This window comes from Mauremys reevesii, linkage group 2 (assembly GCF_016161935.1).
Source record: "Mauremys reevesii isolate NIE-2019 linkage group 2, ASM1616193v1, whole genome shotgun sequence".
NCBI lineage: Eukaryota > Metazoa > Chordata > Testudines > Geoemydidae > Mauremys > Mauremys reevesii.
The window spans coordinates 111423064-111446367 of NC_052624.1; the positions used below are offsets into that span (position 1 = coordinate 111423064).

A 23304-nucleotide genomic window follows, 5' to 3' on the forward strand; every position below is an offset into this window, starting at 1 on the left:
CTGGTATAACTCCACTGATTTCTGTGATGCAATTTACATGAGTAAGGAGTATCCCAGTAAGTATGAGCTTAAGGATCTGGCTTTATGTTTCCATAAATGTACTGCAAACCAATTAGTTCTATTTTATTTTTCATTTTAAGTGAATCTCAAGTCTCATAAATGCAGATTTACCACGTTTATAAACTTGCCGACCTCCCAATTTGTACCCTAATTATGTTTTGTTATTGTTTTTATTAGTTTATTCTTGCTATGGATATTTTCATCTAGTTTGAAGTTGATGTTAATGTTCCCTGACATACAGTCTGACATATATTAAGAATGCAGAAAACGAAGTGACAGAACTAATTAAAAATCCATCTGTTCAGCTGATTTAGAGGTGTGCCAAAGAGTTCAAATGAAACTTGGTCAGCAGCAAATCACGTCCACCTGTACTGCTGGTTCAGCAGTTACAGCCCTCAGTTCTGTTAATTGCTTCAAAAGTACCCCTACTAATCAATTCAGGGACTGCGCTGTGTGTGGTCGGTATGCTAACCACAGCTATTACTCTTTGAATGGAAATACTCCATGTAAATATGTCCAGTATAGTAACATAAGCGTGAACTTACAGAAATCTGCCATATATCACATTAATGCATTGCATTAGTTGTAATGGCTATGTTCTACAAGACGCATAACAACCATGGCTTGTATCATCTCTAAGGTATCGTAGTTCCCTTTTCATGGCAAATATTTCCTGTTAATGATGACAGGTCAGACTCATCCCTAGTGCAAGCTAATCAAAGTCAATGGAGTTGTATCAGGAATAAATTTGACCAATGTGATTATACTATTTTTAACATGTAGCCTTCTAACCAGGCTGCACCCTGTTATTGTTTGCATGAAGAAAACACATTCAGAAAGCATTTACTGGGCAGGCACAATTTTTACAAAGGAAAATTAAAACAGAGCATGTTTCAGTCTTCTGAATTCGGGTCTATCACAGGACAGTGGTAAAGACTCATATGAGTCACTTTCTCCTAAGACTAAAGGAGAAACTTTATTAGAATACAAACAGCGTTATCCTGAAAGCTACTCTGACTCTTCCTCTACTTATCTTTAAAGATTCTTCCTAGAACCTCTCTATATTCCCCCTGCCTGGCTTACTGCTGCAGATTCAAAGAAACGGTATAGCTATGGGATGATCTAGGTATACTTAATCCTGCCTCAGCATGGGGGGGAGGGACTAGATGACCTCTTGAGGTCCCTGTCACAGGGCACATCACTCACCACTGGACTGGCGCCTCCTCCTGGTGATTCTGGGGATTAGCTTGAGGCTGATGCCTCCTGTCCATGGCTTGCACACCGTTAGTGCATCTGCCTGCAGCCACTCTCATAGCCTCAGGAACCTTGGCATCCTCTTCATGACTCAGCCCTCCACCTGTGTCACCATCTGTGTTCTCCTCTTCTGGGGGTTAGTATCTCAGTCTTACCACCTCCCCAGTGCCAAGTGTGGGGGGGACCAAGGCTTGTCCAGAGACCCTGTAGAAATCAGCCATGTGCTACATCCCTTCCAACTGCTCAGTACATTTCCCTATGCCACTTCTCTGTGGCCCCAGCACCATCTTCACCCTTACCTCAAGGCCTCAGCATGTCAGTACTAGTATCCAGCCAGGAGCTCCTTCTCACCTCCTCAGTCCCTACCGGTAACTGCTCTATCCATAGTGCCACAGTGCTATCAGCCTGCTAGACACAGTCCTGACTCCTGGAGCTCCAGGAGCAACTGACCACTTTTGCCCCGGCAGCTTCTTTTATGTGAGCTCACAGGGCCCTGATTGGTTGCTTCCTGCAGCCCTTCCCTGATTGGCTGTGCCCAACACAGCCACTCTAGGCTGCTTGGAGGACTCACCTCCACTTCTCACACCCAGGATTAACCCCTTTTACACCTGTGTGGGATAGGCACCCTATTACAGTCCCTTCCAGCCCTTCATTTCTGTGAGTCTATATCTATCCCCACCAGGTCTGTCTCATGTAGGGTGACCAGATGTCCCGATTTTATAGGGACAGTCCTGATATTTGGGGCTCTGTCTTATATAGGCATCTATTACCTCCCACACTCTGTCCCGATTTTTCACCCTTGCTATCTGGGCACCCTAGTCTCATGCAAATAGTAGGACTATTCATATTTACTTGTCAACATGATTGTATAGATTCATCCAGAGGTTGGGACCGAGGGATATACTTCTGATCCATGGTTTAGCTAACTCGTTGATGTCCCATTAAACGTGACTTCAGGTTCCTGCCTTTTTATTCCTCTTCCCTCCCCCTTCCAATTTTTTTACATGGAGTTGCAACTCTTCACAGTGCTCTCTCCATTTCATAGTGTAGCAGGGAGCTCTGGAATAAACAGGCCAGAGAAAAGATACTGCAATTTGCAGAAGAACAGCTTGGGGAAGGGAGGCAGGCAGGCACTGTGTATGGTGGTCTTTGGGGTTGGTATCAGGATTCCAAATAGCACATTGGCTTTGAGTTGTTGGTAGACCATATGCATATCCCATCCTCAAATCTCCCCATTGAAAAGTGGTGTTGCACATCTGCAGATTTCCCCCGCACCTGTATTTTCTGCCACTACAATAGAGACAATGGGCAGTATTGCAGACAGAAGCACCAGGAACTAGAGGAAACAGAATGCAGAGATGGCTGAAGGCAGCAGCACCTGGCTTGGCAGGAAGAACCCAGAAGACAAGGAGAAATCTGGTGACTGGTGGACCAAGAAGAGGGCAGAATAAATCTGGAGACGAGTGAGAAGAGGTGTCTGGATATTGGCAGCGCAAGCAGGATAGTGGTAAAATAAAAGAAGAGAGAAGGGTGGATGAAGGGAAAGTGTGGCGGAAAAGGATAGTGGAAGTAGAAGAGATTGAAGGAATGAGAGAGAAATAGCATGTAGGACCCCAAACAAATTTCCTGTTTGAGAAGAGAAATGAGCCACTGTGCTTAAGGGCACAATTCTTCAGTGGAAAAAATGGTACCCAATATACTCCACAATGACAAATAAGAAAATGTGTCCCTAGCCATATAAAGCCTATACAGTGTCCTAAACAGACATGGGATTGTGTAACAGTTGAAAACTGAATCAGAAAGCTATTAAGGAGGGGGAAAAATACAAAGATCCCCAAAACAAAAACAAAACCAAAAAGCATGCCAGATGTCACTGGAAGTTCTAATTCATTTAATGCTGCTTATTACACGATCAGGGGACATATGGAATAAGAAGAAACTGTCTATGCACAAATGTATATAAGACAGGTGAGCTAGAAATGCTGTATTGACCTGACTTGATGGAATTTGATCATCGGTTTGGTTATCTTTCTTTGTCCATTGAAATCACTCATCAGCCAATTGGTGACAGTGACACATCATGAAGCAAGGAGAGCCACACAACATAGATTTACGCCTCTGGAGTAAATCCAAACTCAAATTACCAGCTAGAGACATCATTGTTTTATTGACTGGCAGAGGACTGATTAACATCAGAATTGAAAGGAGGACAAGGAACTGGTTAAAGGGAGACTACAATGGGTCATACTGAAAGGTGAACTGTCAGGCTTGAGGGAGGTTACTGGTAGTTGGCCCATCTAGTCCCTTATCCCAAGAATGTGTCATTCTGGATATGATGAAAAGGCACTCTACAAACATAGATCTTAGGCAACCGCTTCCCATAGGGAAGAGGATGCATAAGATTTACCCTTCACCTTTCCTAAGGGGTTGCCCCAGAGTAGCCCTTCTAGTGGAAGTTGCCTTCATCAGCACATCTCAGAGCACCCTAGTCAGCTCTTTCCTAGCCACTGCCACCAACTTCTGGAGCTGTGAGGACATTATGCAGCGGTGACACTCTCTCTAGGGGGATTTTCTGCCATTGAAGTTCCTGCACCCTTGGCTATATCACTAGAAGCTGGCATAGCCCAAGGCATAATCTGACCCATGATGTAGATTTTTTTAAGAAGACGGCGTAGAGAAGAAAAATAGCATTTTGAGAAAACCTGGCCAGATCTACAGCTGGTGGAAATGGTCATAGCTCCATTAACTTCAATTGAGCTACAGTTATTTACACAAGCTGAGGATCTGGCCTCTAGAGTTTAAATGTAGTACATTTAAGGCAATGCAGACTGTTGGACAGACTTGCTCGATGTTCTGCAAAATGCAAATTGGGCATGTGATCTGTCCTGCTAACAAGACAGAAATCCAGCTCTCCAGGCAGTGTTGCAATTCTTTTAATTCTTGGTATGACCCTTAACAAATGTTCACAAACTTAGTTCATGTCTATTTTAGAGCTTGGTACTCTGGTTTGTCACCTGGGAGGCAATGTGATTAAATGAGGAAAAGGGCAGAGCTCCTACGTTTTGGTTCCACCTCTGACACTGATTTGCTGTGCAAACTCTGGCGAAACACTCACAGTGAAATTTTTAAACTTGGATGCCTAGGGTAGGCACCTAAATAAGTAGCCTGGTTGTCAGAACTGATGAGCATCTGCATGTCCCCTTGACTTGCAGAACTGGGCTCACAGCAATACTGTTAATTTATCTTACAGGGATGTTATAAGGGTTAAATAATTTGTGGGTCAGATCATCAGCTGATGTTTGTAAAGTTCTTTGAGATCCTCAATAAAAGGCACTATGGAAGTGTAATGAATCACTCTTAGCTCAGAAACATGCATCAGTTGAATTTTAAGGTTATATTTATACTACATAGTGTGTAGAAATGGATCCTTGATGTCATTATTATGTTAGATCAAATTTAACATTTTTTCTTTGAAGTAACAATGGATCACTTTAGTGAGATACAGTACTCCTCAGCAGTATATTCAGTTAGGAACATCAGAATTGATGGCCATACACTGTGATTTATAGTAGTGAATTCTCAACAGTATTCAGACTCTGTTAGGGGCCTGATCACTGGATTGCTCATGCTCCTTTTTCTCCAATGCGACCTTTCCATTGAAGTGAAAGTGTGAGTTACAATCTTGTTTTTCAAAAAGATTTCATCAAAAATAATCCACTTACTACGATTGACACTATTAGCATAGTCAAAAGCCTCAGATACTTGCTCTTCAGAGAGGGTGAAAGCGGGTTTTTCACAATCAGTGCAGTCGTTCCCTTCCCCAGTTTTGGTGTAAAACAGCAGACCTCCTAACTGCATCTCATGTTATTTGTGCTCCTATACTTGCCCTTCACTATTCTTTATGTTTATTTTCCCTAGTGGAAATTCTTATTCTGTCAAAATAGCCATCAGCAATGGTTTCCAACCAGTAGTGGTTTCATGTAGCAAAGTTCCATTATCCTCTTCAGAAAACTTCCCCCCTGTCTTTTGCTCCTGCTATAGCTGTTTGCCAGTTATGACATACTTGAAATTAAAGCGATAGCTTTCTGCTTTGAAGAGAAGATGAATGTGTTTTCCCACTTTACTAATTATAATAGGATAGATGAGACATAAAGCCTGCCAAGAGGTAACCTAGCAGGCAAGTACAGATGAATAAGAATTAGGCTCTCATGTTTTAGAAATTCAGATTATTAGATTTTCACTTGAAGATTTTAGTGCTGTGTTTAAATGCAGCTAAAATACATGGGCTTTTTTGTTCCCACCAACCAAGTCCTGCTGATAGCACAGATATCCAAACCAACTCCCAACAAATCCAAAGCTCTGCCATTGACCTCAAAGAGAGTTGGTTTGAGCCCTAGCAGAGGGATTTTTAAAAAAATGTCCGATTTTTTTTTTTTTAGAAATACGTTGGAACGTACAAAAAAAAAAGGTGGCAGGGATTTATTGTAAAGGCTTAATCAGGGAATAAGACTCTCTCACTCAATCATACTTACTTCGTGTTATTTCATGATCCTGCAATCAGATCCACACTGGCAGATTTTTTTATTTAAAAAATGAACACAGCACACATTAAATGGATGAAAAACTGACTAAATGATAGGTCTCAAAATGTAACTAAATGGGGGATCATCATCGAATGGGTATGTTTCCAGTGGGGTTCCAGAGGTATCAGTCTGAACCCTACACTATTTAACATTTTTTTTAATCAATAACTTGGAAGAAAACATAAAATAATCACTGACAAAGTTTGCTGATAAATGGATTAGATATCATTTTGGGGGGTGTAGTAGGATACTGATGTATGCTGGAATATTTATCAGTTCCAGTTATTGATTTTAACTTTTTACAGTTTAACAGAGTTTTTCTAAATTTCATATTGATGTATTAAATGTAGTCATCAGTTTTATGAGTTCTTTTAAAACATATTGGCTGAGTGCCCCAGTCAATAACTATATACCATTTTCAATTAACTCACTAAGGGAAAAATCGATGGAACATATAGTTGGATATCTATTTTATTAGTCAATGTCATGACTGGTTATGCAACTAACCAAATCAGATTTTAAAACAATGTAACCCAGAATCAAAGATGCAATTGATATTCAGGAGGAGTACTCCAGTATTAACTTCTGATGAATGTACTAAATGCATTAAACAATGTGAACACCAGGTTAATTTTCTAGATAGACCATGAACTAGCAAGATCTATGAGTATACACATTCATGTTTACAGTGCATTGTGGAATGTCTCCTTCATAAAACAGTATTGATGTTGTGTTATTGAGAGCAATTAAATTGTTTGTTATGCACTGCCAAACCTCTGCCAATGATAGGAATGTAAAGATTTGCTCAGTCTGAGCTTATGCTCAATACATGATTAAATTAGCCATGCGACACACAGTAAGGGAATCTCAATTTAAAAAGTGGATTCAGTTGCAAAGTGATGTTTTGATTTTATTTTCCCCCTTTGGAACAGGATATTATATTTCTCTGATGGTTTTCATGGCGATTACTCCTCTTTTGTTACAAAACCCCTCAATTTCTCTTTCCCCATTCAGGACCACACTAGTATTGTCAAAGATATTTCTTACAGTGTATTCCCACCAATGAAAGTGTGGCCTGCCAGTTTCACATCAAGCTTATCATAGTTGGCACAAATCATTCCTGTCCATCACAGCCACAATAAACCCTGAGTCATCTCCTGAAGTCTAGAGAGAACACTTTAATCATTTTACTGACTTTTGTACAACTTTTAAAAATGAAAATCTCTACCAACTAGGTCAGTCACATAGTGGAATATAAAAGCAAAAGCAATTGCCTTAAACCCTGCAGTTTTGCAAATTATAAGTGTATCTAAGTATAAGTGCAAAAAAGAGCTCCCTCTTTAGTTATTTGTGCTGGATCCTACATATCTAGGGTTCTATATACACCAGTTTAGTCCCCTTGGGCAATCATTTGGTGAGATTCCATACAGGAAATTAAGGATTTGTTAATGACATAATAGGTTATCAACATCTCTAGAAAAGTTATCTGGATGATCCTACATTGGATCTGGAACGTATGCACAAATTCTAGCCTTAAGCTAACCTTAAATAATGTTCAGAGATGTACAGAGGAAGTTTTCAAAAGAGTTCTCTTTTGTGAGGACACAATTTGCATGTGTATTTCATTCCATTTGCATATTTTGCATTCAATTTGGAATTTTGCAAGCCAATCTGAATAATAGCAGCTCTAGCTATCTGGTTTGCACTACTCATATTTTCTGTCCAAAAGTCAGCTTGCAGATGCAAAAAGATAGAGGCAGGTTGTGGCTACAAACAGAGGCCAGATGTTATCCTGGTTAAAAATACACTTCTTGCATGTATTTGTGGTGTGTCAGTACAACTGTGACACAGAAAAGTTTGTAATACCAATGTGAAAAGATCATAATATGAAATGCTAATCTCCTTGCTTAAGTATAGTGAGTAGAGAAGGAAATGAAAAAATACAGACCTGGAATCAATCACTTTCTCCTTTCTATACCTCTCCTTAAACAAAGTCAAAGGGACTCAATCATAATACAGTGGTTTAGCAAGGGAAAATAGGATCCCAACATATTTTGAGAGGAAGAAGGAATGGGGTTCTTGGCAATGTATAAATCAGGAAACTAGCCCAATAAATCAAATCTGCCTTTTAAAATGTTCATATAGCTATATGTAGTATAATAGACAAATAAAGGTCTCCTGCATCCCACAGAAGTCAATGATAAACCTCCCTTTGAATTCAGGGAGGATATGATTGGGCACAAGAATGGTTCTGTTTTTTCTTGGGGTTATGAACATTATTTTAAAATGTTTGGTAGCTGGCTTTCATGGTTTTTTTTGGTCCTACAATATCTTTTGTTCTTTTCATCAAGAACTAATACAAACTAAATTATTAAGATTCTGTTCCCGTGTGTTAGCTAAAGGGGAATTGTGACCACAATAGTCAGACTGGCATGCTGAAATTTCAAAAGCTGAGACACACCAGCCTCATCCAAAGTTTATCAGAGTCAGCAAGTCGATCCATTGTGTTCATTGGGCTTCAGTTTGGACCCTGAATGAATCAACTTGGAAATATTTCTGAGCATTCATTTACCACCTTCTGATATTGGACATCCAAGACGATCAAAATGTGTGAGGATTTCTCTGGATTCTTTTTTAACAGAATGGAAATTGTTTATCCAAATTGTTAAAAGGGGTTTCAGCATGCTGTATTAAGTACAAAAGTAAGGCCACAATAGGATATCATCCACTTGATTTTTGACTTTTCTATGATACCAGTGTTAGGGGAGACATTGGCAGCACAGCAGAATGCCTAGGCCACTGCCAGTACTGGAATATTGATTATTTTGCTTATTGATAAGAGTAGCTATTTAGTAGGCCTTTGCAGAAACTTAGCATAACTAAGGCAAAGCTGGGAGGGAAGAGGCAGCAATCACAAGGAGTGAGCCTGGCTCTGTGTCCTCCCTGATACACTAGGGCAGGGATAGGCAACCTATAACACACATTCCAAAGGTGGCACGCGAGCTGATTTTCAGTGGCACCCACATTGCCCAGGTCCTGGCCACCAGTCTGGGGGGCTCTGCATTTTAATTTAATTTTAAATGAAGCTTCTTAAACATTTTAACAACCTTATTTACTTTACAGACAACAATGGTTTAGTTATATATTATAGACTTATAGAAAGAGACCTTCTAAAAACATTAAAATGTATTACTGGCACACAAAACCTTAAATTAGAGTGAATAAATGAAGACTCGGCACAGCACTTCTGAAAGGTTGCTGACCCCTGCGCTAGGGTAAGCGTCTGTGAAAAAACAGGAAGTCTAGCTATATCTTTGGACTGTTGTTGTGTGGAAATACAGGGGCAGGACTAACAGCTTAAAACATCCCTGCTTAATGTTTTTTCTTTGACTGACATGTTGTTGATTAAACTGTAGCAGTTACTAACATAAAAGGGGTAGACAGGTCTGAGGAATTTGGATTTTACCTTCCAGACATCTCTTTGAATCCCCAGTTTCAGGCGGGTAGCTGGCCACTTGAATCTTGTCTCTGGCCACTCGAGACCCCTCCAGACCATGCATAACTATTGTTTGGCGATGCTCTATAGCCTATTGTGTTTGTATGTGCTTGAGATGAAATAAAGGAGAAGCTTTGAGCGAAGGCATTCCTGTGAGAGTACTGGAGATTAATAAAGTAAAGGCTTTAGGTAAAAGCACTTGACTTTCTGTGATTTATGCCAACCATCTAGCAGACGGACATGCTGAGTCTCCATTGATATAGTTCCTTACACCGCCTCACAGAGAGTAAAGTTACTGAGAGCTTTGGGTTTAGGGAACCCCAGATAACACCAGCTGTAGGCTGTGTCATGTGCCCACTGCTGTGGCACAACTTAGGTGTAACACAAAGTTAATTTTGGAATTGTTCCTATTTTTCAATCACAATTAAAATATTAAATCTAGCTGAGCATGCGTGCTGGGAAGGAAGAATTGTAATTTACTTCTCCCAGCAAGAAAACAAACTAACAAGAGGGAAATAAGAGACTTGTGTGCTCCTCTAGTTACCCAGAGGAAGGGGAGACCTGATGGAAGTGGCCAAGGTGCAAATGTGGGATAAACTCCCGTAGATGAGAGAGTCCTACCACAGAGGAGGCAGATTATATATAAACGTAGGAGATCTCTGCAGGAGACAGATTTACAGTCATGAGATGTAGACTAAGGGTGGAAGAAAATTTGATTATTAGACATATGGCTGGCTGGGTATGTTGTGATTGCACAACCCATTCAGTGACATGCCTGCTAGATGTGAACATGGCCAAGATCATGAGCCTGTGGTTATGGTGCCTATTGGTACCCATGACACAGAGATAGTCACAGTGTTTAAGCAAAGGATGTGACTTGACCCTGGAGTTCTGGACTAGTACTGAGGAGCTCCTCTCCATCCCAGCGTCACTCAGCACTGCCTTTCAGAGGACGTAGGCGAACTTTATCTGCCCCGCTGGCTCCCGATTGGTCAGTGTCATCTCTTGCCCTTCTATGCCTCTGCAGAACTAAATTGCATCAATAGCCAAATCTGAGCATGTTATCCTTAAGTAGGGGGTATCAGGGTGTGAGCCCCTCCAGCAGGAGGTAGAGAAGACCTAACAGACCCAATCACACCTTCCCACAACAGTCTCATCTACCCACCAAGCCAGAGGGGGATTTTAGAATAATTTCTCTACACTGGTAATCTGCAGAAAAGCAGATCTGCCCATGGATCAGTGATGTATGGGAAGCAGCTCTCAGGGACTATTAGGAGCTCTGTATTAAAATTTCAACGTCCAACTGATGCTGGGTTGTTTTTTAGATGGAATCAACCTCTCTCTGGACACTGCTACCTCATCCCAGCTTATGTGACTTATCCATGGAGTTCATAGAAATGCTTCAGAAGAGAAAAGCTTTTACAGGGTGCATTAAAGTCAGCCAAAAGTTTTCCTTTGACTTCAATGGGAGTTTAAGCTGGCTCATAATCCACTAGATTGCACTGTGTTTGTTTTTGTTTTTAATTCCATAGAGAGCTCCCCACAGCTCCCTCCTCTCTACCCCATGCTTCAAAGTACATTATGGCGAATGTATGGGAGTCTCTTATTAGAATATTTTTGGAATGTCACCACTATGGATCACCCTATATTTATATGTGCACATAGGGGTATATAGTGTATGTTCTACCAATACAAAAAAGTGTTGATGTTCTACGTTCCTGCAACATTGAAGTCAATGGGGCAGGAGCAGCACCTGCTTTGGTTTTGATTTGTTTTTTCATTTGTTTGTTTGCTTGCTTGCTTTTGGCACAGATGTGTCATCACACAGATTGTGTGTCTTCACAAGGAAATACGTTTTGAAGAGTTCATTTTTAATGTAAAAATATTTTCTTTCACTCAAACATGTCAAAAAACTCTTGGAAGTGTACATTCACTACTTATTGCTTTGCTAATTCCACAACAGACTGTATTCTGTCTTCCATGTAAATACAAAATCTGGACAGATGCATTTGCTAGAAAGCAAATTCCACAATCACTATCATGCAAGTGGTAGTAATACTGTTCTTGTGTAGGATCGCCAAATATTTAATCAAATACTGGGGGCTACCATACATTTGATACAAGCTATACTTCAAGTAATATAATTAGTGATTAAAAATCTATAAAATGATCCTGAACTAATGAAAGTATATGAAGAAGAGCACTTCCTTAAACCGACACAGGAATATAATTATCTGTATATAATACCTTAAGGAAAATGCTTAGCAAATACGCCATACTTAAAAAAAAAAAAAAAAAAAACCAACCACCACCACCATCTAATTCCACAACAGAACAAAATCTTTGCCTAGAGACAAGTAATATAAAGGTTTATCCTGTAAATGACAGATTCTTTCTAAACAAGAGTAAGGTAAAATTGGCCCAAATGAACCTGGGATCCAAGCAAAGATAGACATTTTAGTCTTAATTGTCCCATTGGCTATTGTTTATTTAAGGCCTTTTGATAACTTTACACTCTTGGTAGATATTGAAGTTTGCTCTCTATTCACTGTGGTAGATTTTCCAATAGGAGGCCTCTTTAATACCAAACCAAACTATGGAACTAGAATTAATTAGTATTTATCTTTATCTATTTCAGGGGTGGCCAACCTGTGGCTCCGGAGCCACATGCGGCTCTTCAGAAGTTAATATGCGGTTCCTTGTATAGGAACCGACTCCGAGGCTGGAGCTACAGGCGCCAAGTTTCCAATGTGCTGGGGGGTGCTCACTGCTCAACCCCTGGCTCTGCCCAGGGGCGGCTCTAGACACCAGCCGCCCAAGGCGGCGCGCGCAGCCGCTCGGCGGGGCGGGCGCATTTGCTTCGTTGCCTCGCGGCGCGCATGCGCGCGCAGGTCCACCGGAGCGCGGGACCGAGCGGACCGCAGGAGCTCAAGGCAGCCTACTTTCTAGAGCTGCCCCTGGCTCTGCCACAGCCCCTGCCCCCACTCCACCCCTTCCCACCCCCTTCCCTGAGCCTGCCGTGCCCTCGTTCCTCCCCCCACCCCCAAGAGCCTCCTGCATGCCACAGCTAATTGAGAGGTGCAGGGAGGGAGGAGGAGGCGCTGATTGGCAGAGCTGCACGTGGGTGGGAGGGTGCTGATGGGGGGCTGCTGATGTATTAATGTGGCTCTTTGGAAATGTGCATTGGTAAATTCTGGCTCCTTCTCAGGTTCAGGTTGGCCACCAGTGATCTATTCCAATTCCTTGGCAGAAATATAGAAACATAACTAAACAGATCAATATTCATCTCTCCGATCCAACCCCTTCTTGCTTTTATCATTATCCTGGATAGATGAACAGCCCTAGGAAGAAACTTCAGCAAGGTCTAGAAGAAATGGGGGGGGGGGATCTGAAACCTCTAAAGCAGCATACCCCAGTTCCACCATTTCTGCTGGGTTTCCATTCTCTCTATCTGCTGAGGCAGTAGCGGCAATTCCCATACATTCCCTGCCTCAAAGGTTTTTCAATCTAAATAAAGTAAAACAAACACAAAACTACGTAAGACACAGAACAAAAAAGTGAGGAGGTTGTGGGGGTCACAGATGAGAAGCAGCTGCATGAAAAAGTTGGTTTATGGTCTTATTGGGCAGATGTGATTTAATTCTTCCTAACCCATTCCCAGTAGATAGGGATACCTATTCTGACCCTAAGTCTCTGCGGTGACCATAATTTCATAATTTCCTACAGCTTACTCACTGCCTTGCTGTGCTTTATGTTAGAAAGTTTTCCCTAACATTCAAATTACATTTTCCTTTTTGCACCTGAAGCTACTACTTCTTGGTCTGTCCCAGTACAATAATTGTCTACAACAGGATGTTATAAAGGTTAGTGGCTAATTATGTCTCTCTTCAACCATCTTTTTCTCTAGCCCCAAAATGTGGAAGACTGTTCCTGTTACAAGGAGACAGGAGCCTGGTTTGCACTAGCATAGCTTTAGAGAGTTCATACAAATCCCAAGATGTCTGCACTAATTACTCACTTAATTCACATTGCAAACCATAACTGTTGTGTATTTGGGTGTCATGGTTTTTGTTCCTATGGCAACTGAGTTAGATTATTAGGGGATAGCCCAGCCAGCTTCGGCCGGTTGGGTGAGCTCTGTGTCTGTAAATAAAATGGTAGTTTTGTTAGCTGTCTGCTGTCTGGCCTCAAGTGATTTCTTTCTAAACCGGCTGCCCCCAAGGATATAACAAGTGGCGACGATGGATGGGATTCCGGTGCTGCTCCAGTAACAGAAGGAAGTAGAAGTCAAGGTAAAGAACAAACAAACAAAAGAAACTGCTTGTTTGCACTGACTGTGAAAGTGAAACTAAAAATCATGGCTACTCTGACCAGGCCACTGGAACCTTTTGATGAGACTATAGAGCAGTGGCATGTGTATACTGAGCGTTTTGAGCTTTTTGTTATTGCAAATGACATTACAGAAGCGAAGAAGGTGCCAATATTCTTAAGTGTTGTAGGGGCTAAAACCTACTCCCTGCTATGCAGCTTACTACACCCTGTTAAGCCTGAGACTAAATCTTACAGTGACATTGTGGAAATCCTGGGGTCCCATGTTTCCCCAAAACCACTGGTAATTGCTGAAAGATATAGGTTCCACAAAAGAGACCAAAAGGAAGATGAAACAGTTGTACAATTTGTAGCCATTTAAAAAAAGCTAGCAGAACACTGTGAATTTAAAGAGATGTTAAATGATGCCCTGCGTGACAGGTTAGTGTGTGGCCTCTACAGTGAAGCTATACGGAAGCGCCTACTGACAGAGGCTCAGCTTACATTACAGAAGGCTGTTGATATTGCTGTCTCCATGGAACTGGCTACAAGGGAAGCGCAATACGTCGGTGCATCCCCTAGGGTGCAAAAAGTGTCACAAGAACCGACCCACAAAACTGTGCAGAGTCAAGAATGTTACCGCTGTGGTAAGCTGGGTCACCAGGCATCAGAATGCTGGTGTAAGGACCTGGTGTGTCGACACTGTGGCAAAAAGGGACACATTGAGTGTGCCTGTAAACAAAAGAAAAAGAGGCCTGTGGTCTGGCCAACAAAAAGAGGAACCCTGCATACCCTAGAGCAGATCCAGGATGATCAAGGTGACACCTCATCGCAAGAGGAAGTGCCACTGCATGTTTTGTCTTTGGCAGTGGGCTCACATGAATACTGGGTAACCCCGTTGTTGGATGGCAAACCTATACGCATGGAACTGGACACCGGTGCAGCCATCTCACTGGTCTCCGAGACTGTGTATAAAGAAAAGCTACAGCATCTTCCGCTTAAGGCAACAAAAACTGTTCTGAAGACGTATACGGGAGAAGCTGTGCCCATGTTGAGCACTATTGATGTTAAGGTGGAGCTCAATGGACAGGCTGCTAAATTGCCACTGTTTGTGGTGAGAGGTAACTAACTAAGCCTTAATGGGTAGGTCTTGGCTTGGGAAGATTCAACTGAACTGGGCAGAAGTGCACCGGATGACTAAAGAAGAAACCAGTCTAACCCCTATACTAAGGAAACATGCTGCTGTTTTTGGAGATGATTTGGGAAGTATGAAGGGAATCACTGTGACATTGAACATTAAACCTGACAGTCCACAAAAATATCTGAAAGCCCGAACTGTGCCATATGCCATCAGGCCAAAAGTTGAAGCAGACCTGGAGCGCCTGGTCACCAATGGAGTCCTAATACCAGTTACCCATAGCTCATGGGCCACTCCTATCGTTCCAATAGTGAAGAAAGATGGCTCTCTCCAGATTTGCGGTGATTTTAAAGTCACTGTCAACCCAGTGTTGTGTGCAGAGCAATACCCGCTTCCCCGCATCAATGACCTCTTCGCAGGCCTGGCTGCGGGACAAAAGTTCAGTAAGATTGATCTGAGTCAAGCATATTTACAGATGCACGTCGATGAAAAGTCCCAAGAGTTGTTGACTATTGTGACTCATAAGGGGCTTTATCGATACTGTCACCTACCCTTCGGAATAACGTCTGCTCCCGCCTGTTCCAGAGGGCTATGGACCAGATCTTGTGTGTCTTGTCAGGAGTTCAGTGCTATCTGGATGATATCCTGGTCACTGGAAGAAATGAAGAGGATCACTTAGTACAGAATTTAGAGGCTACCCTACAAAGACTGGAAGAGTATGGCCTACGAGTTCGCAAAGACAAGTGTGAATTCTTCAAGCCCTCTGTTGAATATTTGGGACACATCATTGATTCTGCAGGTCTTCATAAGGCCCCTGCAAAAGTTAAAGCTATTGAGGAGGCTCCCCCACCTCGAAATGTAAGCCAGCTGCGCTCATTTCTAGGACTACTGAACTATTATGGAAAGTTCATCTCACAGTTAGCCACACTGCTAAAACCACTTCATGAGCTCCTTGGGCAGAACAAGGCCTGGAAGTGGACTGAAGCCTGTGATGTTGCATTTAACAAAGCTAAGGATGCATTGCTAAATTCTGAAGTTCTAGCGCACTTTGATCCATCTTTACCCCTACAATTGGCCTGCAATGCCTCCCCTTATGGAGTGGGAGTAGTCGTGTCACACATTATGCCTTCGGGAGAAGAGAGACCTATTGCTTTTGCTTCACGCACTGTAAGCAAAAGCAGAAACTAACTACGCCCAAATTGAACGTGAGGCATTAGGAATTGTTTTTGGAATTTGGAAGTTTCATCAGTACCTGTTTGGGCGAAAGTTTACTCTTCTCACAGACCATCGACCTCTGACGTCAATTTTTGGACCCTACACAGGCATTCCCCCATTAGCTGCTAGTCATATGCAACATTGGGCATTGTTACTTTCAGTACACACATATGAAATCAAATATCGGAAATCCACTCTGCACGGCAATGCAGATGGCCTCTCAAGGTTGCCTTTGCTGGTCAAACATCAAGATAGTGCCCAAAAGGAAATCTTCTACTTTGAACAGGTAGAGAATACACCCATCACTGCTACTCAGATAAAGAAGGCAACTCGCGTTGACCCAGTATTGTCCCAAGTTATGGACCTGGTGATGCATGGAAAATCTCGACAAACCTCTCCGGTCTCACCCGACCTTGTTACCTACATGTCCAGGAGGACGGAGTTATCGGTCCAATCTGGTTGTTTGTTGTGGGGGAGACGTGTCATTATTCCACCACCACTGAGATCACAGATGTTAGAACAGCTACATTCCGGTCACTGTGGAATAGTGCGCATGAAGGAAATTGCACGAAGCTATTTTTGGTGGCCTGGATTGGACAGTGCTATTGAAGAGAAGGCAAAAGCTTGTATGTCATGTCAGGGTGTGAGGAATGCACCCCAGTGGGCACCCCTACACCCATGGGACTGGCCTGAAAACCTGTGGCAATGTATTCACGTTGACTTCGCTGGCCCCCTTGAAGGAAGCATGTTCTTGGTGGCAGTAGATATCCATTCTAAATGGCCAGAAGTCTCTATAATGCAGTCCACTACTGCAGAGAGTACTATCCAAAAACTATGAGGACTCTTTAGTTGTTTTGGTCTGCCAGAACAACTTGTGAGACGAACTGCGGTCCGTTGTCGCTCTCAGGAGTTTCAAAATTTTATGAAGGCAAATGGGATACACAACATCACGTCAGCACCATATCATCCATCCGCCAACGGATTAGCTGAAAGATTTGTGCAGACAATGAAACATGCTTTGAAATCAGCAAGGGGACAACACTCCATTCAAAAGCATCTGGATACCTTCTTACTTTCCTACAGAAACACACCTTATGCTACGACCCAGGCATCCCCAGCCTTTCTAATGATGGGATGACAGCTGCACACTTGCTTTGATCTGCTGAAACCTTCTGAACCCCGACAAATTGTGCAACATCAGCAGCAATATCAAGTCATCAGACAGGCACCCAGAGCAAAAGACCGAACCTTTAGCCCGGGACAGCCAGTTTTGGCTCGGAATTATACTTCCAGAGCTAAATGGGTCCCTGCCACAATCATCACTCAAACAGGACCTGTTTCCTACACAGTCCGACTGCAGAGAATCTTACCTGGCGGCGACATGTAGATCAGCTGTTGCCAGGTCATGCCAGTCCTCAGGACACATCTGCAGTTGAGTGGTCTGACTTCACCTCTTCTGGTGAGACACCGAATCACGAATCATCTGTTCCTGACTGTTCTCCTCCATTACTGCCGGTGGCTGAGATACCCCTTTGCCCAGCACGAGCTGATACCACCTCCTCACCTGTTCGTGCTGCGGACCCTGAGCCCATGGTACTTTCGGATGCAACACCACCAGAAGTTCGCCATAATCCACCTACAGACAGAAGGCCTCCTCATCGGCTGGATCTTTAGCTAGGGCAAACCCATGGTTATGGGGCAAAATAATACCCAGGGTTTAGCCGGGAATGGAGGCAGTCTACCCTCCTTCTCTAGTCTAGTGTGTGTTTTATTTAGGGGATGTTCTTATTAGGGGGGAGGAATATGTTGTGTATTTGGTTGTCATGGTTTTTGTTCCTATGGCAACTGAGTTAGATTATTAGGGGATAGCCCATCCAGCTTCGGCCGGTTGGGTGAACTCTGTGTCTGTAAATAAAATGGTAGTTTTGTTAGCTGTCTGCTGTCTGGCCTCAAGTGATTTCTACCTAAACCGGCTGCCCCCAAGGATATAACAATAACGACTTAGCTAACCTTTTTCAGCAATGGATAAAGAACGTCTCTCTCCCCTACCTATCCCCTTTGTATTCTAGCTGCAAAAGGTGAACATGAGAGGGCTCCAGAGGTGATCCCAGAAATTAGAGGCTAGTAAACCTGACTTCAGTACCGGGCAAACTGGGTGAAACTATAGTAAAGAACAGAATTTATTGGGGAAGGGTCAACATGGTTTTTGTAAAGGGAAATCTTGCCTCACCAATCTACTAGAATTCTTTGAAGGGGTCAACAAACATGTGGACAAGGGGGATCAAGTGAATATAGTGTACTTAGATTTTCAGAAAGCCTTTGACAAGGTCCCTACCGAAGGCTCTTAAGCAAAGTAAGCTGTCATGGGATAAGAGGGAAGGTCCTCTCATGGACTGGTAACTGGGTAAAAGATAGGAAACAAAGGGTAAGAATAAATGGTTAGTTTTCAGAATGGAGAGAGGTAAATAGTGGTGTCCCTCAGAGGTCTGTACTGGGACCAGTCCCATACAACATATTCATAAATGATCTAGAAAAAGGGGTAAACAGGGAGGTGGCAAAATTTGCAGATGATACTAAACTACAAGATAGTTAAATCCCAAGCAGACTGCGAAGAGCTACAAAAGGATCTCACAAAACTGGGTGACTGGACAACAAAATGGCAGATGAAATTCGATGTTGATAAATGCAAAGTAATGCACATTGGAAAACATAATCCCAACTATACATATAAAATGATGGGGTCTAAATTAGCTGTTACTACTCAAGAAAGAGATCATGGAGTCATTGTGGATAGTTCTCTGAAAACATCCACTCAATGTGCAGCAGCTGTCAAAAAAGTGACTAGAATGTTGCGCATCATGAAGAAAGGGATAGATAAGACAGAAAATATCATATTGCCTCTATATAAATCCATGGTGTACGCCCACATCTTGAATACAGCATGCAGATGTGGTTGCCCCATCTCAAAAAAGATATATTGGAATTGGAAAAGTTTCACAATAGGGCAACAAAAATTATTAGGAATATGGAACAGCTTCCATATGAGGAGAGACTAATAAAATTGGGACTTTTCAGCTTGGAAAAGAGATGACAAACGGGGGATATGATACAGCAGAGGTTCTCAAACTTTTTTTTCCTTTCTGAGACCTCTCCAAAATGCTATAAAAATTCCACCGCCCACCTGTGCCACAATAACTGTTTTTCTGCTTATAAAAGCAGGGGCAGGCATTAGGGGGTAGCAAGCAGGGCAATTGCCTGGGACCCAATGCCACAGGGGCCCTCCATGAAGCTACATTGCTCAGGCTTCAGCTTCAGCCCTGGGTGGTGGGCCTCAGAGCCCCAGGCTTCAACCCCATGCAGTGCAGCTTTGGCTTTCTGCCCTGGGCCCCAGCGAGTCTAATACTAGCCCTGCTTGGAGGCCCCACTGAAACCTGCTCAGGGGCCCATCGAGGGGCCCCAGACACCTGGTTGGGAACCATTGTGATAGAGTCTATAAAATCATGACTGGTGTGAAGAAAGTAAATACAAAAGTGTAATTTACTCCTTCTCACAACACAAGAATGAGGGAGTCACCAAATGAAATTAATAGGTAGCAGATTTAAAACAAACAAAAGGAAGTATTTCTTTACACAATGCACAGTTAACCTGGGGAAACTCTTTGCCAGATGTTGTTGTGAAGGTCAAGACTATAACAGGGTTCAAAAAAGAACTAGATAAGTTCATGGAGGATAGGTCCATCAATGGCTATTATCCAATGTGGGCAGGGATGGTGTTCCTAGCCTCTGTTTGCCAGAAGCTGGGAATGGGCGACAGGGAATGGATCACTTGATGATAACCTGTTCTGTTCATTCCCTCTGGGACACCTGGCATTGGCCACTGTCAGAAGACAGGATACTGGTCTAGATGGACCTTTGGTCTGACCCAGTATGGCCATTTTCATGTTCTTGTGTAAAATGTCTAGCTCTGAATTTTCTCATATCAGTTTTTATTTTCCAGACCATTTACTTTTATTTTGCTCTCCTCTGAACTCTCTCCAGTTTGGGCTGCCACATTTTTCAAAAGGCAGACAAATTGAATGGGGAACTTTGTGAGGGTGAACAGTGCTTAGTTTTAAAGTGATATTGTTATTAACACGCAATACAACATTTGTCTTTTATGTAACAATGACACATTGTTTATGATCCACTAGAACTGACACCCCATCAATGTTTCTCCATTTTATACCTCAATGGTGGTTTGACCTCTAAATGTGCAAATATATGCTTTGAATTAGGAGCAGAGGGAATGAGAGAGTGTCAGGTACTGGATCCAGGAGAACAGAATCAGGCTCTTATGGATGGGAAATAGCAATAGGAGTGTTGTGGAAGAGCAGGAGAATTGATCAAGATCGGGATGGTGAGGAAAGAGGGATCATTTGGGAAGCATTAGGCAGTAGAAATGGAAGTAGACAGGGAATTATTTTACTCAATCTGAATATATAAAGAGTTCAGATTTGGTTTGGGGGATGAGTGGGTGATCTGAGTTAGTTATTACCTTGAATATATCAATTCTCTCTAGTGTGGTAGTATCCCTCCATTCTACTTTTGTATGCTTGATAGTTCCTTGACAGTTCAGGTCTGCTTGGAAAATGGACCTTAAAATGGTATAATAGGGCTTCATATTTATTTCCCCTCAATTTTGAGATCATATGTTCTCATTCTACGGGTATTAACTGCCAGCCTGGCAAACTTGGCCAGGTTCTGAGAGTCATCATCAGCAAAATTAAGGCTTTGGAAACCAAATTATGGTCTCAATTATACCTACATAACCCACAGTGTCTTCAAACACTGACAATTTCAGTTGCAGCTTGGTAAATAATTGTAAGCAGAGTCAGGATGAGCTCTACCCTGACATCGGGAGGTGAATTATGGCGAGTGTGCAAAAGAATTTCAGAGGCTGATAGTGTTTGCATAAGCACACCCACTCCGCCTAGCATAGCCCACGGCAGCCTAAAATGGTTACTTTCACAGCTGTAGGATCCCCAATTTCTTTGTTATTGGGGCAGGAGGAATAAAGTGTTGTCACCCTGATTAAGTAAATGAGGAACTACGAAACTGTTTTATGATAAAGGTTTTCACTATCGACTAAATAGCACTTGCTAGACAAGGGACATGGGTTCCAAAACCCAGTGAATTGAGAGAGAGAGAGGGGCTGGGGATAGGTACCTGGTGGTGTAGGTGCCTTGTGTGAGCCAGAAGCACCAGTTCCACCTACTCCTCTCTCCACTGTGGAATATCAGAGTTGATTTTTGATTCCCTTAAGAATGTAGATACAGGTTACTGAGCTGAACTCACTTTGGGCTAATGGTGCACTAGCACTGGGGCTCCCCTACTGTGAACTGAAATCACTAAAGAGCTGGAATTGCTGAGCACTGTGCGAACTAGTGGGGGAACCTGCAGCTATACTGCGGAGCAGAGCAGCTGGCAGAGTGGAGTGGAGCAGTTTGTGGAGCCACGGAGTGAGCAGAGCCGAGCAGTTTGCGGGGACGGCTGGAACGGATCACAGGACGGCTGGTGGAGCAGAGCAGCTGGTGGAGCGGAGCGGAGCAGTTTGTGAGGACGGCTGGAGAAGCAGAGTGGAGTGGCTGGTAGAGCGGAGCAGTTCGTGGAAAAGACGGAAGCAGAACCCCACGGAGAGGCAGGGCAGTTGGCCCCGGACCACGTAAGGTGCCCCTTTCTACCCAGGCTGCGGGGGGGACCTCTGCAGATAGACTCCCAAACTCTGGGGCTGCACTGACCCAGGACAGAGACTTTTGGATTGTGGGACTTTTAGGACGGTGGGTGATCTTTGGGTTGCTGGACTCTAGGGACATTTGGGGTATTGGACTTTGGAGTCTTGGGGTGATTTGGGGGTTGCTGGACTCAAGATCCCAGGGAAAAGGACACGGCCCAATTTCCTGGGTTGGGTCTTTGCTCACGGTTTGGTCTATGAACTGCTGTTGAGGTGTTTTCCCAATTTAATGCTTGTTGTAATTAATTTAATTACACCTTTTCTGCTACACTGAGACTCTGTGCTTGCGAGAGGGGAAGTATTGCCTCTTCGAGGTGCCCAGGGATGTATGTAAGATTTTCCCAGGTCACTGGGTGGGGGCTCGAGCTGGTTTTGCATTACGTTGCAGGGAAGGGACCCCTATGTATTGAACCCGGCCCTTGCTGCTATCAATTCGGCCTGGCAGAAGGGTTACATAATTCTGTTGATGGTGCACAAGGTGGAACAGAGTGCAGCTCTACAAAGCTAACAGGAGAGTAAAGCAGCAAAAACTTTTTTTGTCACTGAAGTCCCATATAGGACTCCTAATGCAGAGATCTGTATTCAGATAGTCACTTTTCAGAGTAAAAGTGCTGTGACTCTAATGAAAGTGACTTTTAAGATCATACAAAATTTTAAGTCTTTCCTCCAAAATATTGCTAATCCCACTGATTGGTATCATTTCTGAATTTAACCCTCCATTCCATCCTCCACCTTGGTAGTTAAACAGGGTTTTGCTGGAGGTCAGATATTTTATAAATTGTTTCTTAATGCATTTCCACCCATCTCTAGGCCTGCAGACACATCCAGCAGACTAGACATACAGCCACTGCTTTCCTATAGACCCTGTATCTGATTTTTGGTGCTTGCAGATGCCTACATGTCCCTTAACACATGCAAAATTTGTATATCCTTGAAACAGAGTTGCATTAACATGGAAACTCTTCTGCTTACCAGGCATTTCTCCAGAAGTTTTACACCATCAGCTTGCAGTGAGTCAGTTGCTGGAGAAGTTAGTTACAAAGAAAAAGGAACTTGCATCACAGGGCTTTAGTCAGTTGTTGGGTGGCCTGATCCTCCAGTGTCCGCTCCTTGAGTGCTGCAAAAGAGCTGTGAAGCCATTTACATTTGGGAGTATTGTATACCCCCTTTGCAAAAAGGCAACAAATGACACCTCCTGTCAGCTCAGTGTCTAAACATAAAAGATGGAGCTTCCTGTGGCTGAGATGAAAACTAAAGAGACACACTGGGTGTTATTCTCCACTGTCTGATACATCATGCAGTCATTTGGTCCAGTGCAAAGTGGGCATAAAGCTCTACCAGATCAGAACAATCACCTTTTACACCCACTCAGCACAGGTGTAGATGATTATATTAGATTCAAGGCAGTGGAGAATCAGGCCTCTTAAAAACACTGCTGGTTTATATTCCCCATCCTCTAGGAAATCAGGTGTCTGCAACCA

General features: G+C 42.9%; 1 long non-coding RNA gene across 1 annotated transcript; it reads right to left on the minus strand.

Moving 5' to 3' along the window:
* Positions 1–902: 902 nt before the first annotated feature.
* On the minus strand, positions 903–1760 carry LOC120399279. Its single transcript, XR_005595065.1, has 3 exons — positions 1614–1760; positions 1267–1518; positions 903–1022 (listed from the first exon to the last, which is right to left on the minus strand). It is a non-coding gene; the product is annotated as an uncharacterized LOC120399279 (long non-coding RNA).
* Positions 1761–23304: the final 21544 nt, after the last annotated feature.